The sequence below is a fragment of the Chlamydotis macqueenii genome, chromosome 2 (assembly GCF_036417535.1).
Source record: "Chlamydotis macqueenii isolate bChlMac1 chromosome 2, bChlMac1.mat, whole genome shotgun sequence".
In the NCBI taxonomy this organism is placed as follows: Eukaryota; Metazoa; Chordata; class Aves; order Otidiformes; family Otididae; genus Chlamydotis; species Chlamydotis macqueenii.
In genome coordinates this window covers 15,552,059-15,577,220 of record NC_141557.1, presented here as the reverse complement: position 1 = coordinate 15,577,220, position 25,162 = coordinate 15,552,059, and positions in this window count along the sequence as shown.

The window sequence follows — 25,162 nt, the reverse complement described above, 5'->3', positions numbered from 1 at the left end:
GGCTCCCAGCTTCTGGTGCATTGCCAGAGAGACTGGCCGGCTCCTAGATGCAAGTGACCAACCTCATCATCCTCAGCCCGTCTACTCACTTGGGAAATGTGAATTATTCAGATATCCTTTTGCCAAGCTCACGTCACATGTGGTATCTGAAGCCACACGCAGTAACGAGGCTGATAAGCCACCCCTCCGTGTGCACATGTCGCTGCCTGTGCAGCCACATCTGCACACCAGGTAGGTTATGTTCTTATTCTCATTCTCTTCTTAATGCATCCCCGTACTTCAGCATCTCAGGCACATTTTTTTTTTTTTGCTGCTGCTGCTTAGTATCTTCACTGAGCTGTTCACAATAATGCTCAGTTTTTTTTCCCCAGAGATTACAGTTAATTCAGAAGCCATCAGTTTAAATTATTTCTTTCAAATGCATTACCTTTTAGTTCAAGTTCATCTGCCATCATGTTAGGACAACCGCTGGTGGTATTAGAGTTGTCTGGTGTTTCAAACAATTCTTTGCAGCTTTTCCTTTCTGATCAAGCTTTTATCAGCAGCATATTTTGACATTTCAATGTTCATCTAATTCTTAGTGTTATTAGGAAATGCAGTACTTAGTGAATCCACTGAAACCTTATCACAGTCTTAAGACATAGGAAATAATTCTAAAAATCTCTAAAAGGCCTAATGGGTACATTCCTTATTTGCGAGTTTGTATTTTTCTCCTATCTGTTGTAAACGGATCCTTGTAGGAAATGAAGAAAATCAGTGTAATGTATGTACAACATAGTCACCTGCACATGGATAGATAAAAAATAGTCCTCACAGACATCCTTAGCATACTTCACTCTTAATATTTTTCAGCCTCAGGCTTCAGACATTTATTCCCACTGCCAGCTTGTCTCTTCAGCAGTTGTTAATCCAGGACAAGATTTTACCTCACCTTCTTGTTACCAGACTTCTTTCATAGTCTCTTGGGCAGAACCCTATTGAAAGCTTTTCAACGCTCTAAATAAATTATATCCATCATCTTGCATTAATGTACTATTTTTTAAACTTAGAGAATTCTAGTAGTTTAGAAGTGTGATTACTTCTATGTATGTCACACTGATATGTCCTTATCAAATTATAAATATTATTGTGCTTTGTTACCCTAATGATTTTCTCAGTTTTCTGTGTTTGATTCAAAAATTATCCTTAGCTCCACTGTTAAATGTGGGCTTCATACTGAGCGCTTATACTTGTAACAGTGCCTCAGCTTCTGAAAATTCTCTCAGCTTCTTAATCACAAACTACCTTCAGGTATTACAGAAACCTGGTCAGCTCTTGGAATTAACTGCAGTGGAGAAAGCAGCATAGCTTGAAATGAGAGCTTTCAACAATTTTTTTTAAAAGATCATTTACAGATAACTATCTTACTACAAATGTTCTCCACAGTTTTAACAAATCGTGTTATAATAATTCATTGGGTGTTATGCACAAGCTGCTGTAGCACAGTTGTTTTCATGAATGGCTTTATTGGGAATGTTATTGCAAACTGAGGAAAACAAAAGCTCTGCAGGAACTTTAACTCTACCAGCTAGACTACAGTACTTAGTGATGAGGACTATTATTAACCCAGTTACAGAAACAGTTACTTGAATAATGAATGAGCTATTACTGCATGCTGTAGGCTGTGAGATTTAAAAAGAAAAGCTGAAAGTGTTCAGTCAAAGCAGTGGAGGAAATAAAAGGAAAAAAAGGAAGCCTGACACTTTCTTATGTCAAATATTTAATTTGTCTCTCAGATTAGTTTCAGAAAGGAATTGATCAACATCTGAAGACAATGGTCATCTTCAGACGACTATGATGAAAACCAGTCTGCTTGAGAAACTGTACCTTTGAGAGGCTGGGATCTAAGTTAGCCCTCAGACACAAAACTCCTAATTTTGTCTTCCCTGCAGAAGTGGGCCCTCTCCCCTCTCTCTCACTTTTATCCCACACAACACAAAGCAATTTCTTATCAAAATCCCAGTGCAGAGGTAATCACTGGGCAGTCCTGATGTCCACCTGGGGTCTGATTTCCACTGCCTAGAAGGATGCCCAACAGCACCAAGGTGTCAGGAATTCAAGAACTGCAGTGTCTCGGCTGGCTCTGGGCAGAACAAATGGTACAGAGGACTCAGACTTATTCAGACCCCAGCCTCAGGTACTCCATTCAGGCCATGTCCAGTCACTTCTGGTAGCACTTTCCCCAGAGCAATCGCCCTGGCCATCCTGGTTCTCTTTCTGGAGCTGCCCAAAGGCTGCATTTATTACTTAGTTCCACAAACTCCCCCACATGCAGTTTAAGACAGAGGAGCAATATCTCTTACACTGTTTCCCACCATGCATAAATAAGCTCTTGCTAGAAGGTCATGGGCACTAGTGTGTCCTCCCACCAGGAGACACAGTTGTTTGTAAGTTTTGTGCCAAGTGAAAGGTCTAACCTGGTGGAGTGAGAGCATCCTGCTCCAGCCGTTGCCTGGGAGCAGAGGGGTCAGAGGAGAGGAGGAAGACCTGCATCAGCTCAGCTCATGGTCTGATCTACAGGAGGAACCTGAAGGTCTTCTACCTCGTGGCCTGTAACCTTCTCCAGGTAACACATTTCTGTAATGCATTTCTGCTGTTTAAAGAGTTCTGCTTTGTACAAAAGTTTTAAATCGTCACAGAGAGAGTACAAGGAGAATGCACTAGCCCTCTGGTCAGATATCTTCGTGAGGCCGCAGTCTCATTGATCTTTCAATGCAAGAAGCTGAGAGTCCCCTTGAGTACTTTATAGCCATCTCTTTGGGCATTTCTGTGAGGTCTGGTCCTTTCAGAAGGAGAAAAGATTTAGAGTGGAGTCGCCTACGTCCCAGACAAAGGCAAAGGTGAGGTAGAAGATGAAAAAGGATGAAACTACACCTCCCCTTCTGGTTCCTTCTTTCCTCCCTTCCTTCCCTCCTTCTCCATACCTTCTTGCCAAAAAAAAAAAAATAAAAAGAAATTAAGTGAAGTGAACTATTTAAGTGCCTCAAGCTGAACTCACAAATAGTCTCAGGACATTCAAAACCACATTTCCATGTGAATTTACTCTTCCTACAAAGATTTCATCAGTTTCTCCCTCACCCCAGGTTTTATTTTCTGACTGGTTATGGTGTGTTTAAAGCCCAGCAATGAGTCTGTTGTTAACACTGCTCAGTCTTGGGTTTACTGAAATCAACTTTTGTCCTCTGTAGGGCTGCCCATGAACTGTCTTGAGATATTTCCAGCTCCTTGCAATCTCTTCTGCACACTGCCTACCTTTTACTTTTTGCCATCTCTCTGATCACATCATTAATGCACATTTTAATCATCCCTTCTTCTAGAACAGCATTTTGATTTCATCCAACAGTTAAATTTTTGCCCAGGTGAAGATTAACCACTTACTCCCATTTGTATTTTTGATTAGGCTGAATTCACACACATCAGCTTTGCACTGATAAAACTGTCAGCTATGAAGAAACTTTTCCTAACTTAAAGTGGCATTATACTATAATTTATCCCTTCCCTGGCTGCTTGGTAATAAACTATCCTGTTCACCTCCCAATGAATTCACTGAATCCTTTGAAGGCTGCCTGTTGCCAACACACTAAAAAAACCCCATTCTTTTCTTCTTTCTGTATTTATTATTATTATTTCTAGAGCTACTTTTTGCTGCAAACACACCCTAGAGTCATTTCATGTTTACTGTATTTTTTAATCTGAAACTGTTTATGTTTCTTCTTATGGATACACGAAGGAGAGATTTTCATTTTCTAAAGGGTACCTGGATGGCTCCAACAACCTGTTCAGTCTCTCTGCAGAGCCATCTGGCAGAGGGAGCTGCAGGGACCCAGCCCTGGACTCAGCCCTGAGTGCTCAGACTCTGCCAAATACAGTGCCTGCTCTCCTCACAGTGGGAATCACCCTGCCGTGTCCCACGGCCGACTTGAGCTTTGTATTTCTACTCTCATAGCTCATTCATACGATGAGGCTGAGATAAACCCTCACCAAACAGGATGTGTTAGAGAGCAAATCTAGATCAGACAAAATGTGCCATGGAGAGCAGAGGAGCTGCACGTCACTGGGAAGACCTCACTGCTTTGAAACTTCTGGCTTTAATACACATTTTTATTGGCTTTGCTTGCCAGGTTTTTTTTCTAATCCTGTCTTGACTCATCTTGCCACCTGGAAAAGAATCCAGATTTTGTACAGTGACACAAAAGTCATTTGAAGCAAGACTAGATAAATTTCTATGTTGCAGTCATTCCAAGAAACAGCATAGCTAATATTATGCCTGAGGGTAAAACATATTTGGACTGCTTTCATATTTTAATGAAAAGTATATTCCACTGAGTATTAACACTAAACAACATTACCTAGAGATATATTAATAATAGTTTTGCAGCTTACTGGATGATTAAGATTTGACAATTCCCACAGAAGCACACCATTCTATGTAAATTCCTCTTAAACCTTGACAACAGTACTACAGAACTGATAATTTATTTATTTTTAAAATGTCAGCAGGGTATGACCACTGAGATGAAACATCTCATTTTCAAGAACATCTTCAGGGATGATGGCAAATTACAGGCACTTACAGCGATGCACTTGGCATTAAAGAATACAGTGTATGATCAAATATGATGAGTAGAGGACTTGGGGTTTTTTTATAAATAGAACAATAAATTTGCTTAGAAGTCAAATAAATTGTGATAGAATGTAATATTCTGCACTGTGATGTTCTAGTCCAATGGCTCTGAATAACTAAAGAATTTTATTTGTTTTTTATTTCAGAGAATTTAAACTCTCATCTCCACAGCTCTCAGTCTGTGTTAGTTATCAAACAGGGCCCAGTATTGCACTAGACAAAGAAATAATAACCTAATAAACAACAAATAGTTATATGCAACTGGATTTTTTCACTTCTCCTTCCCAGGGAAACTGTTGTGGAATTTCCTGCTGCTAGTTTATATAAGACACTACTGCGAGGTTTTTATTTTATCTCTTATTTATATACTTTTTTTAGTACATTTCTATAATTTTATCATTCATTTTTCTTTGAGTTTTTTTTGCATTAAAAAAAATCTCAGACTTTCCACTGTGTTACAAAAATGATTCTGTGATCAAAACATGTCAATGACACATATAAAGTTTCATCTGCTGAAATAAAACCACGGATGCTTTAATAAATAAAAAAAAAACCCAACTTCCATCAGAGCAGCAATGGTCTGGGAATTGCCCTATCAGTAACTATGCATCCAAAGATCACAGGAGATATGGAAAAATTCTAGAGGCTCAGTGTAAGATTTTCCTGGTGAAGAATGGCATGCTGTACTTTTTAATTCCTTTTGGCACTACTGGCTTTGTAGTAAGATGCCTTTTTCCAAAAAAAAAAAAAAGATACAAAGGAAGAAGTGTTCAGTGCTGCACGGCTCCCAGATATGGAGGCTATCACATTTTTTAAATACTTCAGGGTCAGACCCTCACCGGGGATAGGTCAGCATGGCCCAACTGACTTCAGTGCCAGTTCATACCAGTTGGGAGTTCAGCTTTCATGACTTTAATGAAGTCTCTGTACTGTGCAGTGGGTTACAGATTAGAAATACTTTTAGTTTTATTGAGTATGTGAATGTTTCCAAAGCGCCTGATGTTGAAACACGTGTGTGTTCTCTACAGAACAGATGTTTCCCCTGTTTGGCCATTGTGGTGACCACTGACAGAAAGACCACTGCAGGGCTGCGTGGAGATAGCAGTTTTGCATTCTCAAGGCTCACTTATCTGACAGTATCTAAGCCTCATACTTAGGACATTGCCTGCCTTGCTCCCTACGTATGTGTTTTCCCTGGGTCACTCAGGTGTAGCTCTTCTGTTGGTGTGCAGGACCAGGGCATGCCAGCTGGGACCTACAGCACAGGGCCGGGGCACTCCGACCGGCACCTGCAGCAGTCCGTCTGTAGCACCAGGATGACCCAACAACACAGGTGAGACCTAGTAAAGCTGTGCTTACACCAAGTGACACAACCAGCGATTCTGCAGAAGCTCCTGAGTGCTCAAGTGTCCTTCAGCGGGAAACTATTTTTCATTTCTAATCTAAGAAGGGCTGCGTTGAGGGAATGGTAGCTGCTGCCTGCAGAGTGTCTGAGCCCAGCGCAGCGCTGGGTGCCTGCTGCTGCCGCAGCAGAGCCTGCCTCCCGCCTCATTCGTTTACCGTGCACTGCTAGACACCCAGACAGACCAAAACCCCAGAATTAAAGTAATCCCAGCCCTCAGCCGTAGCATAAATGACTCAAATGCTGGAAGAAAAATCCAGGAAGGATCAGATCCATCACACTGCTGGGATACTTTTGCTGCTTTACTGGGGGAAACCTGTCTTCAATGTCCCCAGGACTCCCTTCAGTAGGGGAGTTATTTAGTAGTAAAAGCTGCTGCTTTACCATCTCCACTCCCAGTCCCAAAACAGAGATGATTAAGGAAAAGAGGTCTTGAGAATGTGTTTATAATCCCTCCAACGTCCTGCTCCTACCATAGGCCTCAGGACATCCAGAGCAGCAGTAAGTCAGTTTCAGGACTCCTTTTACGTACATCAAGAATGGCACCAGTCCATTATTTTCCTCCTTATCCTGAGCTACGCTGGATGCACCTTCACCATTGCTGAGCTTTGGCCTGCAGCCGATGGAGTGCTGGTTCAGCGTGAACTCCTGCTGTTTTCCCTGTCAGGAAGCTTGATATGATTATTTGCAATAATCCTTGCAGGCACTGTGGGTTAAGAGCCCAGTTCATGACTATTTTGTGTCTCGTGCACACCCCACAACCAGGTGAACCTGTGTTCTACTCCTGGTCCTCGCTTTCTGTCATGTCCAAACACAGAGCACCAATGGCTGAGAAAATACTCTGTCAGGGCTTCTGTCTTCATTTCAAAGCAAACAACCGACTGGAATAGTGCATATGCACCTGGGAGCATGGCAGGATCGCAGTGAGGACTGATTCCTCCAGCAGGCACCTGCCTCAATTGCCTCGTTCTCCAGCTATTGCCCACGACCCTCCAGCCTGCAGCCTGCAACCCTGACAGAGAAACTGGGGTACTCAGGGGAGCTGGAACACACCGCTGGATGCTGCAGCTCCATCCCATATCGTCCATCAGTCCAGTGGGCTGGGCTTTAAGGCTGAGTTCTGAACATGCAGGAGATGGAAATACTTTCAGGACATGCATGTCAAAGGTTTGGATCAGAAATCTATATCCCAAACAAGGTAAAATGCAAGAGGAGAGATTTCCACTCCAGACTAAACTGGAGAGAGACCCATAAGAAGAGCGGAAAGAGGATCAATACGCAAAAAGCAAGGAAGAGAGCTAAACTTTGTACTGCCAAAGGAAAGCTAAGATTGATCTCACAAAGCTTGAAGCAAAAGAGCAACAGTCCTCCAGCAGCATAAACCACAAGGTAAATAAAAGTGAGGCACTATGGAACCAGATTTTGCCTCAGTTTCCCGCAGGGGTGATGAGCTCAAGCTTGAGAGCAGAAGACAGACAATGGAAACAAGAGCTGGAAATCATGGTGGAAACAAAACTCAAGGAGTTCAATGCACTTGGTTCAGAGAAACTGCATGATCTCATCCCTGCACTCTGAAAAAAAAACTGGCACAAAAAAAAGGCACAACGGGTGCTTCAGAAGGAAAACAAAGTGCTCAGATAAAGTCTAGACTCATTAGTCTGTCTCAGTGGTATTCAGGATTTAAAACATATTTTGAAGAAAATCGTCATTGAAGACATGAATGTGAAGGGAAAATGCGCTAAAACACAACAGGAGTGATTTGAAGGTAAATTCTGCCAGATGGCCTTTGATAAGACATTAAATTTTCTAATAAAGAAAATGTTCCAGTCAAACTCTCTGGACTTTAGTAGGGTATTTTGCTATAGGTCATATGGAAATCCTTTCTTTAAACTGGAAAATCTGGGGTCAATTGGGAAAGTGAAAGGTGAGCAAGAAGCTGACTTAGAGATAGGAGTGTGGAAGGAAAAGGAGGTAATGAGTAATCCTGCAAGAAGTGCGTGGCTGGAGGGAAGCTACAAGGCGAAACTCCAAAGTCTTAATATTTTGATAATGACCTTGTCAAAAGCATTAGAACTGTGCTGATGATTAGTTGGTGACCTAATGTTAAGGAACATCTTGAACACAGAAGAATAGCAGAATACTGTTCAAAAAGAAGTAAATGGCCCTCACGGCTGGAGTAAAGGAAAGGGATGAAATCCTGTAGTACCAAAAATGAGCTCATGCACTTGTGAACAAAAGTTCTTCATACAGACCCAGTGCAAGCTTCAAATGAAGGAATCTGCTCAGTCATGCCAGCCTAACACAAGAGTTATTTAATTCTCATTTATTGGAGTGCAAAGGAATCTCCAAAACACCCTTAAATTATCAAACAGAAGGCAGATGATAGACATCAAATACTAGTCATTTTTCCAGGCAAAATTCATGTTGCGTGGCTGAAGCAAGAAGAGGTAACATTTGACACACTGCTGCAGGGCGAACAGAAGACACCCCATCAGCAGCATCAAACACAGGACCGGTCCAGCCACTGGAGCTCCCTGTGCTGGCAGGTACCCTGCTACTGGCTACTGACTGCCCAAATAGGACAGCCTGTCACCATGCACCGGCTGGGCACCAGACAGTGTGGAGTCACGGGACACTTCAGGGCATCCAGACTGCAAGGACTGTCTTACCGCAAGTTTCTCGACAGTCATGCTGGGAAGCAGGGGGTTGGGACCAGGTTCGGTCATAACAGATGGTCAACCTCAAGGGACAGGTTTTGGAGCAGAGCTCTCCCAAATCCCTAAGAAATAGTAATCACTATTTTTTTTTCCCTAATGTGGACATGGCAACCTTCATTTCTTGGTACTTTTTTTTGGGTCAGTTTTCATGTGCCATGGAGGGCATGGGCACAGATGACATTTCGCAGAGCAGTTTCTCTTGAGGGTCTGCAAAGCCTTGAGAAGAAGCACCAGCCAAGACACAAGCAGAAGCAGACTCTGAATTTGTTCCTTTGCTATATTGCTCTGCCACCACAGAGGCAGGCAATTGAATCCAGATCTAAGCATACGTGTTTGCAAAATAACAAATGCATTTCCCAGAGCTAGAGATACTTTGCATAAACTGAATGGAGGCCGTTTGGATTAACTTGGCTACAGATCCAGCACAGAGCCAGAATTTAAGTCTTCACACACAGCAGGCTAGAGAGAAAGGAGCCTTCTTTTAGTTTGCTGAATAGCTATTGAACAGTATTTTAAATAATCTTTACAGAGTATCTGTAATGATTAAATCTGATTCTATAAGCAATGGATAAAGATCTCTGAAGGACTGAAAAGGTAAATACTGTAAATATCAAGTTCTAGCAAGGTGTGCAGAGGGTCAGTTCTGTATGTGAATAAGCTATTAAGGTATTTGTAAAAAGTCAGAAAATAATCTACTCAAGAATCTCTCAGGTCAGAAAAATAAATTTAGTGGATGTTTTTCAGCTTTGAAGGAAAGAGTGTCATAGCTTTATCCAATTTCCACACGTTAAGACCCCAAAATTACAGTCAAATATGAATTTGCAGGCATTACTGCTACAATAATAAGACTTGCCTGTAAAAAACACACAAAAAGAATTCATCTGAAGAACAGGAATTCTGATGACATGGTATCAGCAAGGAGCGTGGTAAAGACCCCAAACACATCTATAATACATGAGCTGAAATCATGGTTTAAATTTATTGCTCAATTACAGCTTCAGGCTCTTGGAGTTCACTGCTGCCAAGAAATATATATGACATTAAACTATGGAATATTTTGTTAAATATTTTAATATGTTTGAGTACTTGTAACATTTTATTTAAGCATATTATTCAGAGAACAGAAAACATTTCTCTTTCCTAATTAAAGGTGTGAGTCAGCAAGACCAATAAAATGCTTACTCTAGTGTTGGAGGAAACTCTGAAGATGGAGAGAAATCCCATTAGAAAGTCCCCTTTTATCCTGGCAATGCCTGCCTGAGTGACATCTCAATGTATTTTTGCTGAGTTAAGCCTTACAAGGCCCATCCACTTATGGCCCAAGATTTCATTTCACCATTAATTTATTTGATTTATCAAGAGATTAATAGGCATCTGAGATGTTAGTTAAAATTTCAGAGCACACTGTGAGGCTCTGTCAGCTAGAGAAAGGCTTATTATTAGCAGAAAAATTGATGTTATTTGTAGGGTGGAGGGCCACAAAAATTGAGGTGTGATGAGACACCTTTTGTGGGAAGGGCCATGCAGTGGGCAGCGCCCTCCTGCTGCTTTGGCCAATGAACTCTGTAACAAAACTCATCCAAAAAAGAACCAGATAAGAGAAGATATCTTAATTTCCAAATAATATTCTGACAGAGTGAGGTGTTTTGCTTCCTGAGAGCACACATGCAAGACCCACTTGACCATGTAGGTCAAGTGGATGAGAGGAAATGGCCTCAAGGTGCAGCAAGGGAGGTTTAGATTGGATATTAGGAAACATTTATTTACTGAGAAAGTGATCAGGCACTGGAACAGGCTGCCAAAGGAAGTGGTGGAGTCACCATCCCTGGAAGTGTTTGAAAAAAGTGTAGATGTGGCACTTCAGGACATGGATTAGTGAATATGGTGGTGTTAGGTTTATGGTTGGACTTGGTGATCTTGGAAGTCTTTTCCAACCTTACAGATTCAATGATTCTATATAGCTCTGGAGACGGATGAGGAGTAGCAGACTAACAGTTTTATCTCTCAATTACAAGGTTGGACCCACACCTGAAGAGCTCAGCAGTTGCAGGCTTGGCCAACTGCACCTAGACTAGGCAGGGTGCACTCATGATCTATCATCCAGAGCAATGAGAACCAGTTTTCTTTTACCTCTTTTTTTTTTTTCCTTTGGAAATCACAGCAGACAATGAGCGCATCCAGGTTTCACCGCCGTATGGTTTTAGGATTTCAACAGGCTGTGTAGCTGGGTATGAGAGGTAGGAAGTGCCCTTGATCCTGCAATTTAAATGGGGCTCTGTGGAGCTACAAAGGCAATGCACAGGATTACTAAAAGAGTTTCACCTTTACTCTTTTCATTGTTGGATGTATCAATCATTAAAGCAACTCAGATAGGATTTTCGAATCTTAATGACATGCGAGCATCCAGCTTCCTCCGTTGTGTTCAAGGACCATTAAAGAGACTGTCTCTGATCTAAGCTCTGTTAATAGGAATCCAGTATTTAAACTGGGATCCCCTCTTAGATGCAAATTTTTAATAAAATTTCTAAATGGCAACATTACTGTCATTAGTAATGAAGAAGATACAATTATTGCTAAGTGAGCAGTCGATACATATTAATACAGTCTCATTCAGACATGCAGGAAAATAGCGTTAGTTCCAGAATGTATCCTGCAGGGAACAATCTCTCACTGCCAGAAGGTCAGATTCCCATGTTATTCAAACCCATACAACTAGCAAAATAATTCTACTAACTTCTGATAAATCTGAGAGACAAACATTTTCAGCAACCTCCCCCAAACCAAGGCTCTGATCCCTTGTGACTGAGGGGTAAATCCATAGAGGAGTATGGCCACTGAAATGCTCTGCACCCCACTTCTACTCTGCAGCCTCCCTGATATTCCCTGTAACCCGTCATCCTAAATTAGTCAACTGGGTACGCTTCTCAGCGTACCATCAGCAGATGATGGCCAGAACCCCTTCAGGCAATGACAGCATCTGAAATAAGATTTCTCCTTCCAGGAAGGTCCTCCCACCACTAAAACACCAGGTAAAACCAAGTGTCACGGGGCAACATAACCACCTGGTGCTCAAGCCCTGCCTGGGTGCTGAGCCTCAGGAGAAGGCTTCTGCCTCCGAGCCATGCATAGGCAGTGACTGGTGACATGAAGCTCTGAGTCAGCTCTAACTCCTAGAGAGCAGTGGCACCTCTTGCTATTTTCTGTTGCCTTGTTCTAGGTAGCTCCCGCAGCAGCAGCCAGGGTTTTCTGGCTGTGTGTTTTCCACACACATTGATATCTAACTACATCTAACTCTTGCGGGCTAAATCTAACTCTTGCTTCTGTATTCTAGTCCCAAACACCTTATTTTAAAGTATTGCCTGAATTGGAGCTACTTAAAATGACTTTTTTGTTGTTGTTGCGTGGCACCATAACTCGTCAATGAGCCCCATAGCCTTTTGCATCTACCAGTGTTTCATCTGTCTTATAAGAATTGAACGCAGCTCCTCTACCTACTTTTAAGGACTGTTTGAATCAGAGCTATGCTCTTTACTTGTAGCTACAGCCATCTCTTAATGCAGTAAGTGTCTGGTTTGTGCTCTAAATAATTAGTTTTTGTGAAAGAGCTTGTGTTTCTTCCTTGGGCTTCAGGTAGTCCTCTTTTTGACTGTGAGGGGCACATACAGAAATGCTGACACTCTTCACCATAGCCATTCTTTGAGGAGACTTTTGGGAGTCCAGTGGTGTTGCTACTGTGCAGATCTCCTGAATACAGCTGTTTCCTGAAGTCTGCTGTATCTTTAAATGTTTTATGAAATCCTCGTAGAAGCTATGACTGAAATTAAAGCTGGTAAAACAGTCTGGTAGGGTTTGAAAAGCACAATTCATTGAGAGCCATGAGAGTCACTTGAAGCAAACCTCTCTGAAGTGGGTACAGTCATTGGATGAACATATGTTTGCCTTGTCCCTGTAGGAATGGAGCACATTCCCCACTGACATACAGTCTCATTGTTCTAAAGAGGGATTTTATGAACATCAGCAGCTTGTTCAAATTCTAATCCTGAAATTATTGAAGCAATTCTCTGAAGACTATTATTTTTCCAATACATGTTAGGGTGTTATCCTCAACACTGTTTTTCTTTTCATTTCTCCACAAAACCTGCAAGAGATTTTCCTGTTTAGGGCATGAGTCTGCACCTTTGAATTTACTAGGAATGTTATTATGGAAATAATATAAAGTAAGACTTTTTTTTTTTTACATGGTACATAAAATAGGACATTTACAACAGCCATTACTTACAAATATCATGTGTTTTTCCTTTTTTTTTTTTGATGGGGAGTGGCATAGCAGTGTTGCCAGAAGAGAAATATTCCCTATTCTCTTTCCATTTCTCTCTCATGCACACACATTTATAGTGAATGTCAAGCAAATTACAGCACCATAAATGAGAGCTTAGAAATTGCCCAGAACTATAAAAATGTTGGACTGAAAACAGGCAGGAAGACCTTCTGATTTGCTGGGCACTGACCATGAGTGCCACAGTGGAAGAAGACGGACGTGGAGCTTGCAGTAAGAGCCTGGCAATCTCTTTAGTGAACGTTCACTCACTGTAACCGAAATTATCCCAGATAACACATATCCCCAAAGCCATTTGGGCTGAGACACAGATCTCCTCCTCCTAGTACCAGAGCTGGATTTCTGCACATTGACAGTGTCAGTGTTAGTGCTACCAGCCATCATGCTTATCATGCTTAACTCTTTCCCTTCTAGCCATCTCCATTACAATGCCATATTTTCTGTTTGAAGAATATCACTCATCTTACAGCTAAAGCCCTCAGTGTAATGTTTTCAGAGGATTGGCAATCCAGGATTTATCTGGAATGTGTGATGGCAGGCAGAAGAGCTGATAGTAACTTCTGTGGACTAAGCAGGCAGATCCAAACATCAAGGTCTTAATGGTAAGCGTGACAGCACTGCAGCTTTGATGCCATAGCTACCACCACGTCCAACATCTTCCCTTTGCACCATGTCTTGCTTTCATTACCTCTCTGTTTGGATCTTCAAATACGAACATTTCACGGGCGTGAGGTGGCTTTAAACTGTCCTTGTAATTCCTCCATTGTCCATCAGGGGAATACCAACACATTTCTCCATAATGTTTTTTTCTTAAGAATTTAGTTTCAGACTAATCTATCTATACAGCAGGCATCAGATTTGGGATTTTCAGAATCAGCATCAGCAGAATCCATGAGAATAAGGCAGAGAATATCTTGGGATGCCTGCATTGTTTTTTCCTTATATATGGGAAAGGTGTGGATTCGAGATGCTGTGATTCTGTGATTTGCAAGCAGAACTCCGCACTTTTCAGAGTTTCAGTTTCACATGCAAATAATGACTCCCTTAATCTTGAAGATTTTCCCATGGTCTTACAAACGCTGATGATTATTTGGAAATTACAGCAGCGGAGGGAGTTTTTTAATGGGAAAATGTGAATTTGCTCACTGCTTGAAGAATACATCTGTTGGTGTGGTTGTTTTCCCACAGAACCCACTAGGAGGATGCTGTTCTACACCTCTACTCTTAAAAAACTAATAGTCTCCTCTAAAAGTGAATGTACAGAATGCAAAATGACCCATAATAATTCATAATTTTCCGGGAATGAGCAACCCAAGACTGTGTAATCAAAATGGGCAAATACCTTACGCCCAGCAGCTTTGCTAGTAGCCACCTGAGGTTAAATACTTTGCTTGAACCTCATCCAGACAACCCTGTCATGACCATGAAACCACCGTGACAAATGAGAGATGATCATGTGTGAGTCCAAAGACATAGCTGAGCTTTACACACTTTGTTCCTGGAAATGGGTCAAAGACATTCCTGTCCTTTATTGATCTTGTCATTATCCCAACACAAAATTGGGAAATAACCAATACAATGAATTTCTCAGAATAAATTATCTAAGTGAGGAGCTTTCGTGCTTCTCCTTAACTGAGAGGGCTAAATACCTCTGCAGACTTTCCTTTGAATTTACTGATTTTTTTTTCCTGTGAGCTTTTTGCAGGTGGAAATGTTTCCTGGGAAAGACAAGGCTCCTAAAGAGAAGTAAGCACATTGTTGCAGCGGCTGAAACCTTGGAGCAGTCCACAAACATTTTCACAGGCTGAAGGAGTAGCCAGGCAATAGGCATTTTCAAATTGCTGCTATGTACCTTAAATCATCCAGCCTCCAGAACAGCCCTGTGTACTCCCAGCCTCCAGTATTTGGCCTTAGGTGCGAGTTTCTTGGTCCTCCTGGAGTAACTCCAAATCCCAACTGAGCTGACGGTGCCAAGGCCTTAAGTGCTGCAGCCCTGCTTCTATCGTGCACGGAGCCGGGGAAGAAAAGCGATCTGGGTCCTGCCAAGCAGACCACAAATGACTTGCTGAGCTCATTGTTGGTTCGTTTCCCTGAGAATAGGGGTTCTCTTCTTTTCCTGACCATGTTTTGTACCCGTATGCGATGCTGATTTGTTCCCAAATGTGAAAGGACACCCGGGGGGGCTCTACGTCTGCGGGGGCAGGAGGCTTGTCAAGCCAAAGGAAAATCTCATGCTTGCTTTCCCAGCCTCGCTGGAGCTGGCGGCTGTCTCCGGCAGCAGGTGCATTGCCACCCTCCCAGGAGCACACCCGACATGCACAGTGTTTCGGCCTAGGCCAGTCCCGGGATTCTGGCTTATTAGTGACCCAAATGACAGCAGAAGGAAAGGTATCCTTCAGCTGCACATCCCTCCTGAGCCCATTCCGCATCACACTTTCCACCTCTCCTTGCAATGCACTGGTGGCACGGACTGTGCCGGGCTAGAGCTAGCCGAAGAGAAGGAAAGCATTAGAGGCAGTAAATAACTGCATGTTAAAAGTTAACGCCATCAGTCGAAAACCTCAGAGATGGAATATTATCAATCTTTGAAAGTTATTATGCAGAAGCAAACTGCTGAGTGCATAAATATTTTATAGACCTTAAACTATTGAACAGTTATTGGAGCTGGGATTTAATCTCTTTCAGTCTGACTTGACAAAATAACAAAAAAGGGATGATAGTGAGAAAACAGGCTGCAAACTGGTATGATGAAACCTTGGAGTCTATTCAGAGAGCCCATTCTCCTCCCATACTGGTAATTGTTGTAATTCACTGCCTTTAATGAATTTACTTTTTATTCATACTCAAAATAAGTCTGAAAAGAATAGAGTGCAAAGTTTTTATTAATCTTTGAAAGATTTGCAGTATTTGAACTTAATCACCTGTGATGCTAAGGGCATCTTCTATGTGGTAAATATTCCTAGTGCCCTTCAACTGCAGATATAAAGTCTCAGAAATTTTTCATTTTGTCATAAAACTGAAAGGATGGACTTGACATATGAGGTCCTCAACAGGCCCTGAAGTTCTTCCCACAAATACATAGGAAAATTCCCAATGTTTTCCTGAAGGAGTGATTTATGCTGTGACTATAACTCTTCCCGTCACAACAATGACTTTATTTGCTGTGTGAATTTTAAGAAAACACCCTAGCATGACTTTCCACCTGGTATGTTTGAGCTTCTCCCAGCTGCACAGAAAACCCCATGCATTTTCTCAGCTGTGCAAACCAAGGATGAACCCACTAATTTGCAAACTGGGCTTTGCAAACCCTTTCCTTTTTGGCCGTTTCCTGCGTACGGTGGAAGGGGTTCTACTGATGAACTCCAAACAATTAAAATTTCTTGCCTGACTCATGAACGGCTGCTAAATGGCTTCCACCTCCCGCATACGGCCCATGCCGGCTGCCCACAGAGGGCTCAACAGCAGCGGGAGCAGGGCCCTGCCTCTGTGTGGGTACACTTCAGGTGGAAGGTGGGATGGAAACAGAGCATCAACCGCTTCCTAGCAAGCAGGCATGGCTTGCCCTGCTCACACAGTGTCCCTGGAAAAGTCTCTCTTTCTCCCTGGGAGGGGAAGAGGAAACCCTGCCAGTCCCTCTCCTGCCCTTGGGAGCCTCTGACCTCTCTGCCATGACTGAAAGCCCCGCGTGCTCGTAGTGCAGAAGTAAGCTGCAGCACTGATATTTTTTTCCAAATCTCTGTGTGTGTAAGGCAGGAAGGTCTGCTTTCCTGGAGTCACTCTATAAATGAGTTGACAAGCTCTGACCCTGTGGTAGAAAGGCAAACTCCTCTGTTAATCTATTAGAAAAGGGTCTTGTTCAGGTTAAAGGGAGGCCGGCTTCTAGCTCCTGTTTTCACTGAATATTTTAACACATTTTTCTAATGCAATACACTGGAGCAGATTTTGCAGTAAAGGTTAAAAACCCTCTTCTTCAGGAAAAGTGTCCCTTTCTGTTAATTTTAAGACCTATCAGCCTTGGTCGTAGTGAGGGGAGATGCTCATGGAGCACTTGTACCAGCACTTATTGGAGAAACATTGGGCAGGATTAGACCGTGTCTAATAGCAGCATAGCTTAGACCCCATTAAATTAAATTAGACTCCCCATTAAATTAAATTAGACTCCTCTTTACTTCTTCAGCTCACCTGATAAAAAGAAAATGAATTGCTATGATTTACATGCTGCTTTGGCTTGTGCCATCTTTCAGCCTTTTGACATGTAAGACGTATACACATTTAAATCCATGTAAAATAAAGTAAATGAAAATGGATTGAAGGGAACATAAAAAGGATGCAACTTTCACCAATTTGTATGTGAATTTCTCCTACCAGTCTTGGTCCTGGCAAAGGAGGGAAGCCTTAGAGAGTGCAGCAGGATGAAAGCCCTTCTCCATCCCTCCCCTCAGCATAACATGACATCTCCCTGTCTTCTCTAGCAGACCTAGCCCCATTGCCGCTTCTGGGTTTCTTTGGTTTCCCCGGGGGATATTGAGTGGCTTTTATATTCACCACCTCCCCTCTTCATCCTTCCTTACTCCTACCTCTCTAACAAGCAAGGAATAACATTTCTTTTATTAACCCCTAAGAAAAACTTCTGACATTTCACTCATTCGTTAGAAATTTTTGGTGCTTGTTTCCCTCCTGTGTATCTGTGAAGTTGGGTAAAGAAAGAGACACTACTTCATTTTGACTTTCTGCCTACTTAATATCCCTCTCCTGTTCTTATGCAACAGCACAGCCTATTATTAAGAAATATTTTCTGCATTGGAGCGGCTGTTTCCAGAAGCAGCTGGTACAGAAACATTCTGTTAAACTTATACTGTGTTTTATTTTTAAAGATACTTCTCCACAATGTAAATTATGACTCTGGAAATTTCCTTCCAATGTTTAATCAACCCTTGGGAAGTGCACTTGCAGCAGCTGTTCTTTTGAAGCTGGCACACCAGATCAAGCTCTGTGTTAGACAAAGTGTGTTTCTCATATCTCCATTCAAAATAGTCAACATTTAAAGGCTGAGTTAGATATCTTCCTGCTTCAGCAATCCTAACAAGAGTCCACTCAGGCTGTGTCTTCAGCTGTACGCTTTCAAACTTTCAGGACTTCATAGAGCTGTAGGGGTTCAATACTGCGTTATACAATAATTGTAAGTTTGCCTTGGCCCTATTATCTTACCTGGATTTTGCCTTTTGTCTGATTTTTCATTCTGTTCTTCCTTCCTTCACTTTCTTCTTTGTTCACAGACACCTGCTTGCTAATGTCTACATATTCTAGGGGGGCATCATATTTCTGCTATGTCCACCTTGTACATATTTAGCAATTGTTCTGCACGATGCTGAAGTTCTCAAAACCCTCAACCTTGGGCTGTGAGATATCCTAAATTGTTGAAATTTAATTTTATCAGACAATACAGCTGAATTAAGCTCAGTGTCAATGATGCTGGAGGGAGATCGTTCATCTTTATAACAGGTCCCTGCCTGTGTAGGGCATTGCTGGGAGAGGTGCTGCAGGTACCCAGGGAGCTGAAGGTACCAGTTGCATCATAGGATTCTTTTTATTACAGATCCCCTAAATCACTGATTTTTTTTTGTAGGAAAATATGAATAAAATATAAATGATACATTTATATGCTTCCAAAAATTAGACAATACTCTGTCTCCTTGTGTTGTGCTACACTTTTTCATTGTAAAACAAGAATGTGGTTTTATACAGCGCAGCCTACGGTTGATTTACTTTTTCTGCAGCCTTAAATTCACATAGAAGTGGCATTCGGTAATTTTGATTTCTGACTGTTATATATATTGTTATTTCAGCATCAGAACAGCTCAGTCTGTCTTTATCAGCAAGGGCCAACAGTTTTAGTCCTAAATGTAGCAATATGAGTAAAAACAGTTTCGCTTTTAGAGGTGCAGAGAGCAAAATGCCCCTCCTGGGAGTCACCCTGAGTGGAGATGTCCAGCAATACAAGGACTCAGGAAGTTTCAGGATTCTCCAGACTCCCAGCTGAGGGTCTCTTTCAAGACAGATGGATGTAAGTAGACCACAGGTGCCAGCAAAAGTTAACTATTGTTTTAGGCTTAAGTTCTGTTTGGCCGGTGAGCTGCAAGGTGACCTGCCGATAACTGCTGTCTTGCTCGCGTATGGTCCTGTAGATAACTAACAACCCCAGTCTCTGCGGGCACAAATCAGCAACAGAGCCCCTCTGTGCAACATCTATGGAGGAAGATAACACCCATGGCCAGTGAGAGTGTGTCAGGCAGCAGAGGATGCCACAGGGATGATAAAAGTGGGGGACATGCAGCCAAAGGCCAAAACCCTTTGGTGCAAGGCAGGAGCTGGGAGGAGACATTGGGCTCCATGATGAGATGTAATCCCTATGCTCTCCCTCCTCAGCCTTAGACTCAGCTCAGCATGGGTTATGCCGTGTGGCACTCACACAGTTTGGGGTTTGTTGAAAGATAAAATCTCTCCTGATCCTTTCCAAGGTCGTGAAGCTCTACTGACTGACAAAGTGTTGTCAGCAGGATTTGGTTATTTACATTTCTCAAACGAAAAATAATTGGTCTAGACTCTACCAAATGTTTTCAATAACTTACATCTGTTGCGAGATAAAAGATTTAGTGAAAAAAAAAGTAAAATAGAGACACAGCCCAAAATATACTATAGCCTGGCTAAAATGGCCAGTGAAGGGTTTTGGATTTGACCATACATGTTCTTAGAAGTTATGGTGATAAGGTGACTCAGGTCAAGAGGCTGATAGGAGGCGAGAGGAGAGCAGAGCAGAGGATGCGAAAAATGAGCAATTGTGCACAGGTGGACAGTGCAAGTGGTAAGATCTGCTCTGGGAGTGCAATTAGTGAAAGAAAAATGGATAACCTCTGAATTAAAAGATAAATTCAAGCACTGACATTTGGGAAATAAAGACCTCCATGATTATTAAGTGCCAAATGTGGTTTGCCCCATATCTTAAGAAACAATGTACAAGTTAGCTGAGTGGATTCCTTTGGTTCAGCCTTTGTGTACTGACACACATACTTTAGGCCTCAGCAACTTAGGAAGTACTGAAGAAGTCTTCCTTCAGCGTTTTTTTTCCCTAATGAGTCTTCAAAATACAGTCCAGTGTATTTTTCCTCAGTACTTTGACATCAGGGTGTTGTACACAGCTTAAGAAATGGAACAAAAAAAAAAAAAATAGAAATTTAGTGATATGTACTAATCCTATGCTGTTTAGGAGCTTGGCAAAAATGCTATTGAATATATGCTTTGGAAGACTCCTAGCTTGAGCAAAGCAAAACCAAGGATGTAGCTCATGAACACACTCTAAAAGCTCCATTCTTACTGCAGCATATGTTTTAAATGGACTGTAGTACTCAGTAATCTACTTTCTGGTTTCCTTCCAGGCCTCTTCATTACTATCTCCACTTGCTGCAGAAATCAAGTACTTGTGTACGTGGGAGGAATGGTGTAGCATGGATTTATCACGGAAAAACAGAGCACTCCTTATTGGAGGCACACTGCTAATACCTCTGAAAGGCTACAGGGCCTGCGGGAGGGACTTAAATCATCCACTGGTATTTATTTCACCTCGAAGTTATGCATGCAAAATAGCCATAAAAAGGGTGGCTCGATGAATCTTTCCTGCCCTGAACTTGCACTGCTCCTCCTAAGTGACCTGCTCTGGTGCAGATGTGTGATGCAGGACCTCTTCCATTATTTTCTCCTGGGGAGAGAACAACGAGGGCAAGCTTTCAGCTGCAAACCACTGGCCATATCCTTCGAGATGTGCTAGTTTCCAGCTGGGGTCCAGAGGCCCAGCAGCACCTTGAATGGAGCCATCCTGCTCCTCAACTCAGACTCCCTGCGTGGGGACGCCACCCCCAGTGCCAGGGTCCCTCTGGGAGCCCTCCACCCCAGCCGGCCCCCCGAGGAGCAGCATTGCTGCTGCTTTGGGACATTTGGTTGAATGTCAAGGGTTTTGCCATTCTCACCTCATGCCAGCACCTGAAACAGTTGTTACATCTCAGCCCAGATGCTTCATCTCAGAGGCGAACGGTGTGATTCCTGTATACATTTGCTTTCTCAGTTTGTCAAGCACTTAAGTGCCTTTCATCTTGAAGTATCCTAAATTATAATATGCACTTATGTAGCTCAAGCCCCTCTAATGAAGGAGGTTTTTCATAAACACTTGGTAATTGAGCCTCACAACAGCCCAACGAGCTGGGAACAACTCCTTTTGGTGGTGCAGAGGAGTGAGCCCAGGCTGCATGGAGACATGCAGGGTTCAGGCTACCAGCAGGACATGCAATGGCCCAGCGGCCACGAGGCACTGGGAGCTGCATTTGCACCAAGGATGGTCTCCTTCATATCCAGGAGGAAAGAGCATAGAAACCAGATTTTTTCCCAGAAATTACTCTCCACATGAATGAGGACAGTGAAAACTGAAAGGTTTCTGATTCCTTGGTGCCTGCCCACTCTGTCTGCCAAGAGCTCTTGGTGGCTCAGCCCAGTCCCTTAGCCCAGCGTTGGTGCTGCAGGTGGTGGGACGGAGACCCTGGCACCACTGCCAGGTCCTGCAGGGCAGATGCTGGACTTCGTCATTGCAGCCTCCCGGGAAATTAATGTCCATTTTGGCCGGAAAGGGACAAGAGGCTTCTAGGCAAACAACCGGCTTCAAACATGCATTCTTGAAGGAAATGAAAAAGGGAAATGTCAATATAGTCAAGTGGACATTTCCCATTGGAAAAGATTCCAGCCAAAGGGAAAAAAAGAGTCCTAAGCAGGTCTGCCTGTAGACTTCTCTTGCTCTGGCTCTTTTTCTACCTTTCTCAACTCTGCTGTCATCTGTCACTGGCAGCTCTACAGTGGGAATTTCCTTTCTCTGTTTTGTTGTTTTTTTTTTTTTTCTGTAGCACTTTCAGCACTGTGACAATCAGGAATTGGGTGTATCAAAATTCAGCTAAAGGAAAGGATCCCTTCTGCAAGGTCTTTCATTGTGTCTTCCATAGGCTCTTTTCCAAAGATCCAATGAAAACTACTTGCTTGAGTCAAAGGAATTGGCACAGCTCAGACGCATGCAGCTGCTGCTTTTCCTTTAGCAGCGTCTTACACAACTTGCAGATACCAAACTATTTTTTGCACGTGCACTTCCTATCTCCTTGCTTCCGCCTCTTGCTTTTTACTAACCCGTAGGATTCAGGTCTCCTGCTGAAGTACACAGAGACCTGATGGTAATATTGTTGTGTTCCTCTCATGATGACCTCTCATGAAGAAATAAACTTACCCATATCTCATTTTCCAAAGCCCTGAAGTTACTCACCCCAGCAGTACAGCAGGGTGTGTTTCGCCTTGCCAATGCAGAAGCAAAACTAAGACATCAGTAAGGCATTGCGGGAAACTTGTCTCTGTGCTTTTCCCAACTCTGTTGTGATTTTGCTGGTGCTGCTTTTGGGTGGCCTGCTCCTGCCAACCCTCCTGTTCTATGGGGATGGTCCCCCACTTGCCATTTGGGAGCTCCTTACTGCAGCTTTTAATTGAGTTTGCTCTTTTGTTTTCCTGTCAGCTCCCCCTTCATCTCCTTCCCTCAGTGCTGAGGGTTTTCCTACCCTCTCAGCCCTGCTCCCTGCCATGCTCACCAGCAAAGTTGCACTAATGCCTCTTTGCCTCCTTTTTTCCCCCTTCCCTCTCTCTTGAGGTGGGATCTGTCTTTCCTTATACCGGATAGTGCGAGTGGAGAGAAACCAGGCTCAAGGCAAAATTCCCATTAACTTCAGCAGGGTCAGGATTTCACCTCAAGTGTTTCATGTTCTGGGCGCTGGACAACAACATGAAAGGACTCCACACTTGTAAAACCTGAACTGCCGCAGCCATTCGAGCCAAGCAAACACAGATGCAGTTCCTGGTGCCCCCTCCAAGCCCCTCACCATGACCACGCATGCTCCTTCCAAGACCTGTGAAGGTTGTTAATCTCTGCTCCTAGCTGTTTATTGTCGCCATGTTGGCAGCTATTGCTGAGTGCGTAGTACCTCTGCGTAGCCTGAACTGGGCTCTGGCTTTTACTGCTACCACCCAGCAGTACCTCAAGCCTGGTTGTCTTTCAAGCGTGCTCCCCTTCAGCCCAGCCTTCCACATCTTGTTTGTATTATTGCTACCGATGGGGCTTTACAGGCCTCTTTGGCTGCGTGAGTCCTGCTGGCTGGTGCCCTGATGCTGCTCCGGCTTCCTGGGACACTCATTTCCTCAGCACTCCTGTGTCAATTCAATTAATTTCAGGGATTTTGCTATGTCTTCCTTGTTTTCCTGTGTGCTTGCCAGCTGCCTTCTGCTGATTTGTCTTCAGTTTTATCTCCACTGCTGCCCCGAGTACCAGCTATGCAGATCACAATGTTGCCTTTTCCCTAATGGTTGATCTTCCAGTCGGTCACTGTTCTGTAGTGGCTTTACCCTTGTCTCCCTTTATTGTTCCGAGCCGCTGGTCTGTCCCAGTGTTGTCACGCCTGTGGCTGCTGACAGCCTGTCTGTCAGCTTACCCTGGGGTCTTGATTTTCCTTCTCATCGGTCTCCTGCTGAGCTGGTGTTTAGTCCCTGGGAGGGTTGCTGCAAAAGCACAGCATTTCCAAGCAGACATCTCTTCTTGTCTGTTCAGTTTTTGCTTCTGGCTCTTTACTGTCATTCCTGCCTCTCACTTGTTTTGTAGGCACCCAGGGGAAGAGGTCTTGTGCTCCGATTCCCAGGGTACTGAATCATTTGAATTTTGCTGCACTGCACTACAACCTACTGTCTGAGAAAATGTACCTTGCATTTCATGATCTCAATTCTTGCTTGAATGCTTTCCACATAGCCCATTTTTTTAGAAAGAAAAGTAACAATTTAATATAGCCATGTAGTTCCTGTCTTTAAAATGGAGCAAGTCAGTTCTGACTCTGGTTTAGGGCTGGTATTTTCCTGATCACTCAGTGCTCATTCAGCTCACACTGTTTGATGTACCTCAGCTGAGCGTCCCAGTCTGGCTGGCAGAGATACTCACTGGCTTGTCTGCATGTCCCTCTCCTGATGAAAGTCTGCTGGGACTACTGCTCTGCCTATTACCGTGATCATGAATGGTCTCTTAGCAAGCAGCAGGGGTAGTTTCTTTGGCACTGTCCCCTTACAAATGGCCATGAGCTGCCTTACTCTCTATAGCACCTGGAGTTCTTCAGCTCTTTGTCAGATGCCTAGACATTCCCAAAACAGTGTCATTGTGTGTTAAATGCTATTTATTTTCCTCAGAGAAGTGCAGTTTAGATGTTGTTGTAAGGGTAGTGCCTTGTTTTCCACTGTATTACAAAAAAAAAAAAAATGATGTAGTTACTTGGTGTAATTACATATGTCATCAGGATCTCTCTGGGATACTAGTGATGCTCAAAAACTCAAGGCTGAACTAATGGACCCAAAGAAAACAGAGGAGAGAAACTCTTCTCTCAGTCTTGCTCTCTTGTTGAGTATGTTGGGACTCTGCTAGCAAATGCCCAGGGCTGCTGGATTTTGCTCTGCCTTATTTACAGTTGTCCTCTTGAGGCAACAGGCTGGAGCTCTGGTTGTCCCATAGGGACTGAGGCTGGTGATTCACTGAGGAGGCCCCCAAGGTCTTCCCCTGCCTGTTCCTGGGCTTCTCAGAGTGAGGAAAGACAGCTGCCTATCTGCACAAACAGCCAGATTTCTTCTTTTGATTGGGGCTTGTCAATCAACATTCTCCAGAAATCAACAGATATCAGATGTGGAGGATTAGCATTGGGCTAATTTTGCCCTGATATTCTCCTTCTGAACTTTGTGTGGAGGTTGCGGAGTGCAGCCACACATTCCTGCCTGCTTCCTCTGGCAGGTGGCTCCGTCTGCAATACCCCGCGGTGCCTGGGAGTCACTGGTGCGGGTCGGTTCGTGCTGCAGCACCTCTCTGCCTGGCCTGATGCTCAGGGGCATTTCTGCCAAGCTTTCCCTGCCAGGAGCTGCGCCCGGCATTGGTAGGTGGCTGAATG